Here is a 12,157-nt window from a genome sequence, read left to right as displayed (position 1 = left end):
GAGTGTTGTGAATCTGTGGAATTCTCTGCCACAGAAGACAGTGGAGGCCAATTCACTGGATGTTTTCAAGAGAGAGTTAGATTTAGCTCTTGGGGCTAACAAAATCAAGGGATATGGGGAAAAAAAGCAGGAATGGGGTACTGATTTTAGATGATCAGCCATGAAGGGCCAAATGGCCTACTCCTGCACCTATTTTTCTGTGTTTATTAATTCCCAGAGGTCTCCAGCTCCCAAAGTCCACATCTAATTGTGCATAGGTGTGAAACAGGATAAACTTGCTAAATATGAAGAACTCACCAGTTCTGCATGGGCCCTGAACTCAACAACATCACTGCAGGACAAAGTGTTGAAGAGCAAGGGAGCAGCAGGAGAAGGATTCCCGCCTGAAAGGTCACCTGTCCATGTTCCCCAGAGATGCTGCCAAACCCATTGATTTACTCCTGTACATTGTGGGGTTTTTGCTCACCGTCAGTGTAGGATTTGCTGAAGACATTTTGTTCCTGTGCTAAATGTTTCTGCAGACTGAACATATGTCATGTCAATACTGTGCTTTGCCACTCAGTCAAATTGCAGTTCTCACAGCTAGTCTGTCCAGCCATTTATATTATAGAATGTATCGAGGCCTTACTAACATTATATCTGCTGTTCTTAAACTAATCTGAAGCTTATATCTAATACAGTAGCAAATCAAAGGCCCATTTCACAAAAACATCCAAGTGTCTGAAGAAGGGTCTCCACCCGAAATGTCACTCATTTCTCCTCTCCAGAGATGCTGCCTGTCCTGTCCCACTGGGTTACTCCAGCTTTTTGTGTCTATCAACAATGGAAAGTAGTTGTTTCAATCTATCCTTAAATGACTTGATGAATTTATTTAAATGTCAATTGTCAATGGGTATTAGAAGCAGATCATGATTGCCTAAAGTCATATGTCAGGACTTTCATATGAAGAAAGACTGGATAGACTCGGTTTGTGCTCGCTAGAATTTAGAAGATTGAGGGGGGATCTTATAGAAACTTACAGAATTCTTAAGGGGTTGGACAGGCTAGATGCAGGAAGATTGTTCCCAATGTTGGGGAAGTCCAGGACAAGGGGTCACAGCTTAAGGATAGAGGGGAAATCCTTTAGGACCGAGATGAGAAAAACATTTTTCACACAGAGAGACGTGAATCTCTGGAATTCTCTGCCACAGAAGGTAGTTGAGGCCAGTTCATTGGCTATATTTAAGAGGGTTAGATGTGGCCCTTGTAGCTAAAGGGATCAGGGGGTATGGAGAGAAGGCAGGTACAGGATACTAAGTTGGATGATCAGCCATGATCATATTGAATGGCGTTGCAGGCCCGAAGGGCCGAATGGCCTACTCCTGCACCTATTTTCTATGTTTCTACCATTAGTCACACTCATACTCAGGATTCAAATGTTAACCTTAATGGAGCTGGTTATGTTCAATACATTTATTTTAACATTTATACCACATATAGCTATAAAGATTTTGAAACCATGTTACTCCAAAAGTCTATTTTAATTCAATTATCATCTTGATAAGAACAGGAAATAGTGCAAACAAGTTCCCCTTTGCTCTCCCTTATAGGCAATTACAGTGCCAGTAATTCATCTCATTTTTTTACTTTCTTCCTGTTGATAATCCTGCTAACTACATTAATATAAACTGGAAATCAAAAGTTACTATGATAAATTAAATGTTACTATTACAAATACTTTGTAACTATCAAATCCAATTTATTAATGTATTATAATTACCAAAGGCATCATAATTCTGGCAAATCAAATAATAATGAACAAATGTCTGATTTAAAATGTAAGCCGTGTAGCTTCTTGGAATGCTTCCAAACTTGCATAAAATTAGAATGACGTCCACGCAAAGGCTTAAAAAGCCATTTATAATTGTTGGGATTCTAGCTACAAACACTAAATTAACAACTTAATATTAGATATTAGAATGAGATCCACAGCATCACAGCTTGGTTTGGGAATAGCTCTGCCGAGACCACAAGAAATTGCAGAGTTGTAGATATAGCCCCCTCCATCACACAGACCAAACTTCCCAACATTGACTCTATCCACACTTGAAGCTGCTTTAGAAGAGCAGCCAACATAATCACATTGCCCCACCCCAGTCATTCCTTCTTCCCCCTGTTACCATCGAGAAGCTTTAAAACGCGCTCCACCAGACTCAAGAACAGCTTCATCCCTTCATGACGGTAATGCTGACCTTGCTGATCATTTTGTTTAACAACTGATTTATTGTTGTAAAGTTATGATGTGAACTGTTAAATAAAAGTGATCAATAAAAATGTAGAGCTGGGGTTAGGATTAGGGTTAGGGTTAGGGTCAGTTAGTCGGTCGTGCTGTCAGTCAGTTAAGTAGGCCGGTGGGTGCTGCAATGGGTGGGTCGTGCTGTCGAACGGCCAGTGGGTGCTGTGCGGGGTTGGTCGGGCTGTTGGTGCGGGGACGGTCGGGCTGTTGGCCCGCCGGTGGGTGCTGTGCGGGGTCGGTCGGGCTGTCGGGCTGTCGGCCGGCCGGTAGTGCAGCGATCGAGCGGGTGACGGACTGACGGAGCCGGCGCTATGGGGGTGCTGCGGGCGGCGTGCAGGGCAGTGCTGCTCCCCACCATCATCAGCATGATGATCCAGAAGGGCATGCGGGCCGAAGTGGACGCGCTGAGCGGCCACACTTATGGAGCCCGCAGCCGGTCCCAAAGTGGCTCCAGCTTCAGCCGTGGACAGCTCTGGAAGGGGGGCGAGTTAGGGTTAGGGTTAGGCATTTTCCTGTCAGTGGAAGGTGCCTTAGCCTTCCCCCAGCCTGGCACTGCCCCAGTCCCACTATGGCCGTGAACCCCACTCTGCCCATTGGCAGTCAGCGGGGTTCAGTAAATGGGGGAATCCACAGGATCTGCTTTCACCCATTAATTAGGCTGGTTCAGGAGCCGGTGAAACCCAGGATCTCTGCGGCAGTCTCACTCAACATACACACTCACAATTATATTCATTATATTATTTTTATATCATATAATTATTATATATAATTATATATAATTTCAGTCATATTCACATCATTTATATATATGGTAAAATAATAATATATGGTTTAAATAGACTGCAGCACGGAATTAGGCTCCCCATAGAGTAATATGAGCATTGAGCACTAGACGGTGCTTACTTTTTCGATCTAATTATCTTAATTAATTAGTGTGCAACTTTTGACACTAACGAGTTATGAATTCCTTCTTAATTATATTTTATCTAAATCTGTGCCAAATTTCAAGTAGACACCAGACATGGGTCACGAAAGTTAAATCCGGGACACATTTTCGATACTCAGTCCACGGCCTAAATTTACTTATTTAGAATGATTTTACAGGTTCGTACTTCATGGGTCAGCATCAAATTCCCTTTTCCATATCAAATTAGAAAATGTTAAAAATGGGTCATTATCTTGGGAGCTAATTAAATTGTGTACATGCTTATGTGATCAATGGATGCCAATTCATCAAGCGAACAAAGTACAAATTAAAGGTAGACAAAAATGCTGGAGAAACTCAACGGGTGCAGCAGCATCTATGGAGCAAATAGGCAACGTTTCGGGCTGAAACCCTTCTTCAGGCTGATGAAGGGGGGTGGGGGGGGAGAAGAAAGGAAGAGGAGGAGCCAGAGGGCTGAGGGAGAGCTGAGAAGGGGAGGAGACAGCAAGGGATACGGGAAATTGGAGAAGTCAATGTTCAAGCCGCTGGGGTGCAGACTGCCCAAGCGGAATATGAGGTGCTGCTCCTCCATGGAATATGACAAATTAAGATCCTGGGAATCATCTCCAAGGACCTTAAATGGGGGGTTACAACAGTTAAAAAGTTGAGTTGAGTTGAGTTGAGTTTATTGTCATTCAACAATATTTTTTGAATAAAATTGGATAACTTGCAGTGATACTGAAAATAGAATAACAGAACACACAATGAACACAGTTTAACATCCACCACAGTGAGTCTACCAGGCACCTCCTTACTGTGATGGAAGGCAAAAAGTCTCAAAGTCACATCTCTTCCTTGCTTGTTCTCCCTCTGCGTTGAGGCGATCCAGGCTTTCGATGTTGGATGGTCAGTCCCACGGCTGAAACCGAGCTCCGCAAATGAGCCGATTCAAACTCCGCGGCCAGGGATGGTCGAAGCTGCCAAAGCTGCCACCCTCCAGTCCAGCGGACGCAGCTGTTGTTGCTGGAGCTCCGGAGAATCAGTCACCAACCTGGGATCTGTGAGCTCCCAATGTTGTCATCGACTGGGCCTGCGGCTGAAGCCTCTGAGGCTCTGACTTCGGGCCACAGCCGCTGCGCCACCACAGCCCCGAAGTCGGCCGCTTCGCGATCATGAGTCCTGGCTCTGCCTCCGGAGCCCCGAGGTCAGTCCCAGTTGGAGGCCGCCAGCTCCACGATTAGGCCTCAGCGCAGACGGAGACGGAAACGGATATACGACAAAGAAAAGGTCGCTTCCCCCCGAAGGAAGAGACTAAAACAAGTTTCCCCCGCCCCCCACACATACACAACTAAAAATAAACTAATACATATGTCTGACAAGACAAAAGAAACAAAAAAAAGGAAAAGACAGACGGACTGCAGGCGAGCCGCAGTGTTGCAGCGAATCGTCCGATCAGCTGAGAAGGTTATTGGCTGCAACCTTCCCTCCATTGACGAACTGTACATTGCAAGGGCCAGGAAGCGAGTGGGTAAGATCATCTCTGACCCCTCTCACCTTGGCCACAAACTCTTTGAATCCCTTCCGTCTGGAAGGCGACTCCGGACTGTCAAAGCAGCCACAGCCAGACATAAAAACAGCTTTTTTTCCACGAGCAGTAGCTCTACTCAATAACCAAAAATCTGTAGCCTCCTTTTGCTCTGGTATTTTATTTAATGCACATGTTTAATCAATAATGTTTTAAATATTAATGTTTAATGTTGTATGTATCATTCTTAACTGTCACTGTATGTCATGTTGTCACTTGTGGGCAGAGCACCAAGGCAAATTCCTTGTATGTGAATACTTGGCCAATAAACGTATTCATTCACTTATTCATTCATTCAATATTCATTCAAGTTGAAAAATATTTCAAACACAGGATTTATTTTAAAATCCTGGTTCATCTATCCATTTAGGCATTTTGTTGCAGTAGAGATAATTAGAGGGATTAAAATATAATTATAAAATTAAAATGTATTAATTGGGATACGTCATATTTTACATAATTCCCTACAGGATAGTTCAGAAATGTTTTTTTCATTTCTGTATTGAAAACTGATCCATGCATTAATTTTGCACAGAATCTAGCTACAATTACAAGTTTAGCTTTTCTGTTTTTGTATGAAGGCATCTGAACACTATTCTCTGAATGAATAATAATTAAAACCACTTTTTTGATTTCATGGTACTTTACTTCTTTATTTTACTCATGTAACTTGCAGTTTAATTTTAGAGATACAGCGTGGAAACAGACTCTTCGACCCACCTGGTCCGCACCGAATACACTAGCACTATCCTGCACACTAAGGACAATTTCGGATTTTTACTGAAGCCAATTAACCTACAAACTGGTTTCGGCCCGAAACGTCGCCTATTTCCTTCGCTCCATAGATGCTGCTTCACCCGCTGAGTTTCTCCAGCATTTTTGTGTAACCTACAAACTTGCAGGTCCTTGGAGTGGAAGGAAACCCGGTGAACACGTACAAACTCCATACAGACAGCACCCGTATTCGGCGCAAACACGGGTCTCTGGTGCTGTAAGACAGCAACTCTACTGCTGCACCACTGTGCCACCCAGTTCTTATACAATACAGAATGTGTTACCTTAGAGAATGTTTTAAAGTGGTAAAGGTCAGCTGATCAGACAGCTCTGAAATGGGATATTGTTATTTTCAGTTGAGAACCTTTCGTATTAATCAGAAATTTTCCCCCAATGCTCTGATTTCATCCTAAATATCTGCTGATCAGCTACTCCATGAATGTAAATTGCCCCCGAGAGCAGATTAATCACAAAATAATTAAAAACAGAATTGATGAGGGTATGAGAGAATAAGTTGCATGGATACAGAGAAACAAGAGGGGGAATGGAATTGATGGGATTGCTCTGCTGGGAGTTGGCATGGATTTGACTGGGGCAGAGTAATAATCTACACTGGCACAGCCAATATTTGTCCTCCGACATTACTAAAACAGATTATTTTGATCATCATCACATTCCTGTTTATGGGAGCTTTCTGACTGCTCCGCATCATTCATGCTGAAGCAATTGTGCTTCAAAAAAACCCAATCCATTGGCTTTGGGGTGCTTTGGAGTCATGAAAGGCATAATAGACATGTAAGGTTTTCTTTAAGCCTTGTCCAGTAGATATTAACTATGGAAATATAGGATGATGCAATACATTGCTTTAGTATTGTCAAAGGTCAAATATGCTGGAATGCCGAGCAGTATCAAGAAAACTATCTGGTGAGGAATCTTCAGAAAGTAAATGGTGTTAGAGGATGCTCTTTTGGTTACAAAATCTGGCCTCCATGCAATTATAGATCCATATTGTTGATCATTCCCTATCCTCTAAAATGGACCAGCAGTCTAGTTCAGAACATTCGAGGCATAACAAAAACATCTATGTCTTGGAGGTAACATCCACATCCCCTGAGCTATTTTTTTTTATGAATAAAACATGTCAGTGCATTGAATTCAACATCAGTGTAAGGTTAAACGAAAACTGCCGATGTCATTGTATTCCGTCAGAAAGCAATTCAATCACTGCACTCCAAAAAAAATGTCACGGGGGAAATGTGCGTTCCTAATCTGCATTATCATTAGGCAGCACCAATGCAAAACTACTGCCCTAAGTAACAAGGATTTTCTTAGGGTTTGTCGAAAATCGGGTGCATATAAAGTACAAAACAGAGTTTAGAGTTGAAAAGCGTGTCAGTTACCAGGCGAGAAAAAGTAATTGCGTTTCCATAAGGAACAAGTACAGTACCTTTAAAGCAAACCGTGCATCTGCGCAAGTAGCAACACGAAATAGGATTCCTCGGAAAGCAGCAACAGCAGAAATCTTTCAGACGCTACTCAAGCAGGCTGAGTGTGGAAAAGTGAGGAAGTCAGGGAAATGAATATGACCAATAATGAAACAGTTGAATGGGGACATTGGTCACTCGATGGATTCATTCTTCCCAGATCTCCAGGGAACTGGTTGCATATATTCCTATTGGGGGATTTCCTAAAAACAAAGGGTCACACTATCAACCGTCAGCTCTCAAGTTTTCTTGAAAACAGTATCTCTTCCATATTTCGCTTCCTGATGCATTGCAGATTTACAACATCGGTTAATGATATAGATTTTGACGGCGAGTTCGACAGAAATAGATTTGATCTGATGCGCAATGAAGATTATATTTCCAAATCAGTTAGTTTATGAAAACTGGGAAATTAAGTAATAAATGATTCAATGATTGGAGTTGAACAGTTCTCTCCAATGAATTGAATTACTACTCTCTGAGACCAGAGCAAGTCTACCCCCAAGAACAAAAAAGATTGAATCAATTTAAATGTATTTTAGGATTGTTACCTTTAAGACGACAGTTAGACACCCCTTTGACAGCGCGGAAGTCTCTTGGATGATATTCCCGCTGTGTTTTTGCGGAGAGTTTCAGAATTTCGCCCCAGCAGGAATGAAGTGCAGAAGACATGTTACTAAGGCTTGGAAGGGAAGCCTGGAGGTCATGTGCTCATGTGGGAGAAATCATGAAATCGGGAGACGCCGTCCAGAGAGCCAGGCAAAAAATCGCTGCGATATTAAGATTAAAGAGATAGCAAATGTTGGAATCGGGAACAAAAAAAGCAAAACACTGGAAGTATTCAGCAGGTCAGGCAGCATCTGCGGTGACAATTGGTCCGGTCGATATTTTGGGAGAACGCGCATTAGGACAGAGGAAATGTTGTCGGCGTATGGCAATACGGGGGGAACGGGGATAGAGACTGGTCGCTGGCTTGTGGACCCAGATATGTTTGGGGGTGTGGGTGATGGTAAGGTTGGACAGATGGAACCGGATGGGGATAAGGGTATGGGATTGGTGAACAGAAAAGCGAAGGAGGTGGATGGGTAAGCGTGTGCAGAAAAATGCCGGGGGCATGCATGGCCTGTAATTAGAAAATTCAATGTTCATACCATTGGGTTGCAAGGGACCCAAGCAGAATATGAAATGTTGTTCTTTCAATATGTGTTTCGCCCCATCATAGCATTAAGGAAGGCGGGAGACAAACGGGTCATTGTGGGAGTGGGGAGGAGTTAAAATGGTGTGAAATCAGAAGCATGAGGGGCTGTATAGACAGGGCGCATGTGCTCCACAAAACTCTTTCTGACATCCAATTTATCTCACCATTGTAAAGGCGGTTCCGTCCCAACCACTCAATAGGAATGTTCCAATTACAAATTCCCAAAACCTTCCCGCATTCTTCTCCCAGTCACTTATACATTTTTTGCTCCCCTTGTTCATCCCACCCAGTTCCATCTGCTCATCATCCCCTCTCCAACTAATCCCGCCTTCCTCATTAGTCTAAAGCAGTGGTTCCCAACGTGGGGCGTACGCCCCACAGGGGGGCAATTTGATTTTTAATCAAGTCCCACCCAGGGTGCAGTCCATCTGCAATGCTCGCGGACTCATCCCACTCTCAAACAACTAATCCCGCCTTCATAACACACATTTCTTTTACCATTCTGTAGAGTTAGTCCCTGGTGAGATTAGCAGTGGTTCCTTCTCAACGCCCTGCATGGCAACGGAGGGGGGCGGCAAACAGTTTGATTTTTAAGGGGGGCAATTGAGCGCGACTGAGGAGGTCTGGGTCCAAATTTTCGATTTTAATTTTTTTGGATTTTCCATCAGGTAAACATATGTAGTTTATGTTTCAGATGTTATTTTGAGTAAATAATTTTTTGGGGGTAAAAAAGGTCTTTATTGTGTAGTTATTACATAATCACCGTGCCATCGCTCTTCATGCACGTCTCACGAAGCGCGCGAGGTCATGGGAGAACCTTATTTATTGAATTGGATTTAGAAATGCGATTTAAAGAGCTTTTGCTAAGTTACCCGTATAATATCTATTTCCTCCGTTTTCTCTCAAGGGAAAGCAATGGGGGGGGGGCATCAGGTTTTTAAAGGTGATTAGGTGGGGCATGGCCAAAAAAATGTTGGAAACCACTGGAAAGGCTCCCACCGCGAGAAGAATCTGTCTCTGGAGAGGTCCAGAGGTTTACAAGAATGATCCAAAGATTGAGTAGGTTAAAACCTATGATCAATCAATCTCCAGCGATGGTACCTGGCCCGCTGTGTTACTCAGGTCGCTTTTAAAAATATAGTATCTGCCAGCTTCTAACCCAGTCACAACCAACACCACCCCCCCACCAAAATATTGGTGTTATGGAAAAGTCACTGTGCTGAAAATGGACTGTATTTTTAAAGTGCTGTAAGGTGTACCAATAAAACACTTTGCCCAGAATGCCAAGCTTCCGGCATGTTTCCACAGTAGCATTCATCCAGGTAAATAGAGTAAATCTTCTCCCCACATCTAATACCGAGGTAACCCTGGAGCACCAACACACCTCATTGCAGTCTTTGAGATGCCTTTCTGGACATATTTACATGACTGCTGCAGCTAAGCTCCTCCTCTATGATACTGTACAACATATTTGATGGATAGGAATATATGTCATTGAGTAACCGCAATAAGTGGCTACTCTTCAGACTTGAGATACAAGTGCTTTGCCCCGCTGAGCATTGTTTACCTTAACACTGACTTCTGGCGAGAAGACAATTGCAATAAAGGGGGCTTTTTCTGGTTGACTGCCAGTGACTAGTGGAGGGGTCAGTGCTGGAGATGCTGCTCATCACGTTGTATATTAATGATTTGGACGAGAGGGTTGAAGGCTTTGTGGCAAAGTTTGCAGATGATACGAAAATAGGTAGAGGGGCAGGTAGTATTGAGAAAGCAGTGACTCTGCAGAAGGATAGATTGGGAGAGCAGGCAGAGAAGTGGCAGATGGAATATAGTGTAGCAAAGTGTGGAGTCATACATTTTGGTAGTAGGAATAAAGGCATAGACTATTTTCTAAATGGGGTGAGAATCCAGAAATCAGAGTGCTGTTGCAGGACTCCCAAAACGTTAATCTGCAAGTGGAATCAGTAGCAAAGAAAGCAAACACAGTGCTAGTATTGATTCCAAGAAGGCTTGTATACAAAAACAAGGATGTAATGTTGAGACTCTATAAAATGCTGGTTAATGGAATATTGTTTTGCAATTTTGGGTGTGCTGGCCGTGGAGAGGGTCCAGAGGTTTACAAGAATGATCCCAAGAATGAGTAGGTTAACCTACGATGCGCGTTTGTCAGCACTGGACCTGAACTCGCTGGAGTTTAGACGAAGGAGAGGACTTAATTGAAATATACAGAATAGTGAAAGGCTTGGATAGAGTTGATGTGGAGTGGGAGCAGTCAGAGCCTCAGAATTAAAGGACATTATTTTAAGATGAGGAGAAATTTCTTTAGTCAGTGGGTGGTAAATCTGTGGAATTATTTGCCAAGGAAAGGATGTGAAGCAAGTCAGCAGATATTTTTTGACTGGTACTGGTGTCAGAGATTATGGGAAGAAGGCAGGAGAATAAGGTTAGGAAGGAGATAGATCAGCCATGATTGAATGGCAGAATAGACTTGATAGGCCAAATAGCCTAATTCTACTCCTATTCCTTATGACACTGCACACTAGGGCCAATTTTATTACCAAAGTCAATTAACTTACAAACCTATGGGTCTTTGGAGTGTGGGAGGAAACCCGAGCATGCAGAGAAAACCCACTGGGTCATAGGAAGAACATACAAATTCTGTACAGGCAGCACCTATAGTCAAAATCAAATCCAGACCATTAAATGTGGCCTCTTAGAGCAGTGCAGCAATAGGGTTGCTGTACGACAGCAACCCTATTGCTGCACTGCTCTAAGAGACCACATTTAATTAAGCAGAAAAACTAAACTGCTGGAGGAACTCAGGAGGTCAGATGGCATTTGTGGAAGTAAAGAGTCAACCTTTTGGTTCAAGACCTTTGACACTACATGTACTGGTTGAGCCATTGAATGCCTCCAGCATTTGTTTGATCCAGATTTTAGTGCCTTTATTTCTTTCATTAAAATAAATGTAGCAAATAAGATTTATAAAGTCAGATTAAGCACCTGCTGAAACCATTTTTAAAGTTTTATTCAACCCTTACCCAATTCCCATTCATTAAAAAAAACTATAATCAATCCGCTATTTTCACCTGGCTATACTCCTATTACAGTGGTAGGATGGGCAAAACTTTACACGGCCTAATGGTGCTTCAGCTGGAGTGCAAACTCCTGAATGATGCAACTGCATTGCAAATATGTCCCACAATAACAGTACAAAGTACCAGAGTTTGGAGATTAAATAAATGGTTGGGTACAGAAGAGAACAAAATAGTACAGCAGAATTTCCCAAGTGTGCAAGATCTAATATATAATCAATAATGGTGCTACTGTTATTTCTTCTGATTTATGCACACAATTTTGTACATGAATTTTAGCCAATATCCAAAACTGCTTATCCAAGTGTCTAGAGTTTAATATCATGCTTCTGCTTCTGATTTATTTTCTTACATAACTTGATTCTGAAGGTGGACAAATTCAAAATCAGGCCCCAGTAAAATCTAAGTGTTCTTAATGGTGGCTGCAGAGGAGACAACTCTTAGGCAAAGGTGCATAGTTTATACAGCAGTCCCATAAATATTGATTTCTCCTTCCTGGGTAAACATTTAGTTAAGTCAGCAGAAAACTGTACTCAAAAGTGATATTAGACGACGAGTTCAGCCTCCAGTTCATCAGATTGCCCATGTCAGGCATGTTACGCAACTTGCAGAACTGGTGGATATACTTTAATCTACTTTTAATATCTAAATTTACACTTTGAATGCTCAGGGTGATCTGTAAAAGCTATCATTTAGGGTTTTAATTAGTTATATACATTACATCTCTGATCCATGTCCCTTAATACCGCGTTATCAGTAGCTACACCTTCTCATAAATATTGCTCTCCAGAGACTGCACAAGAAAATAAGGACTCCAGACA

The 12,157-nt window shown here is 42.5% G+C and overlaps 1 protein-coding gene across 2 annotated transcripts in view; it reads right to left on the bottom strand.

Annotated features, from left to right (window-relative positions):
* Positions 1 to 7,858, bottom strand: part of LOC129696504 (interleukin-6 receptor subunit beta-like) — an 83,816-nt gene extending 75,958 nt beyond the window's left edge. The window contains exon 1 of one of the 2 annotated variants that reach the window (XM_055634492.1): positions 7,595 to 7,858. The gene's annotated coding sequence lies outside the window, so the exon portion shown is untranslated. Of the gene's footprint in view, positions 1 to 7,006; positions 7,552 to 7,594 lie in introns of those variants that run through there. The other variant, XM_055634483.1, reaches the window with a different exon arrangement.
* Between the last annotated feature and the right edge of the window lie 4,299 nt (positions 7,859 to 12,157).

This window comes from Leucoraja erinacea, chromosome 1 (genome assembly GCF_028641065.1).
Source record: "Leucoraja erinacea ecotype New England chromosome 1, Leri_hhj_1, whole genome shotgun sequence".
Lineage (NCBI taxonomy): Eukaryota > Metazoa > Chordata > Chondrichthyes > Rajiformes > Rajidae > Leucoraja > Leucoraja erinaceus.
The sequence above is the reverse complement of the archived record's forward strand: the minus strand, read 5'-3'. Positions and strand labels throughout refer to the sequence as shown.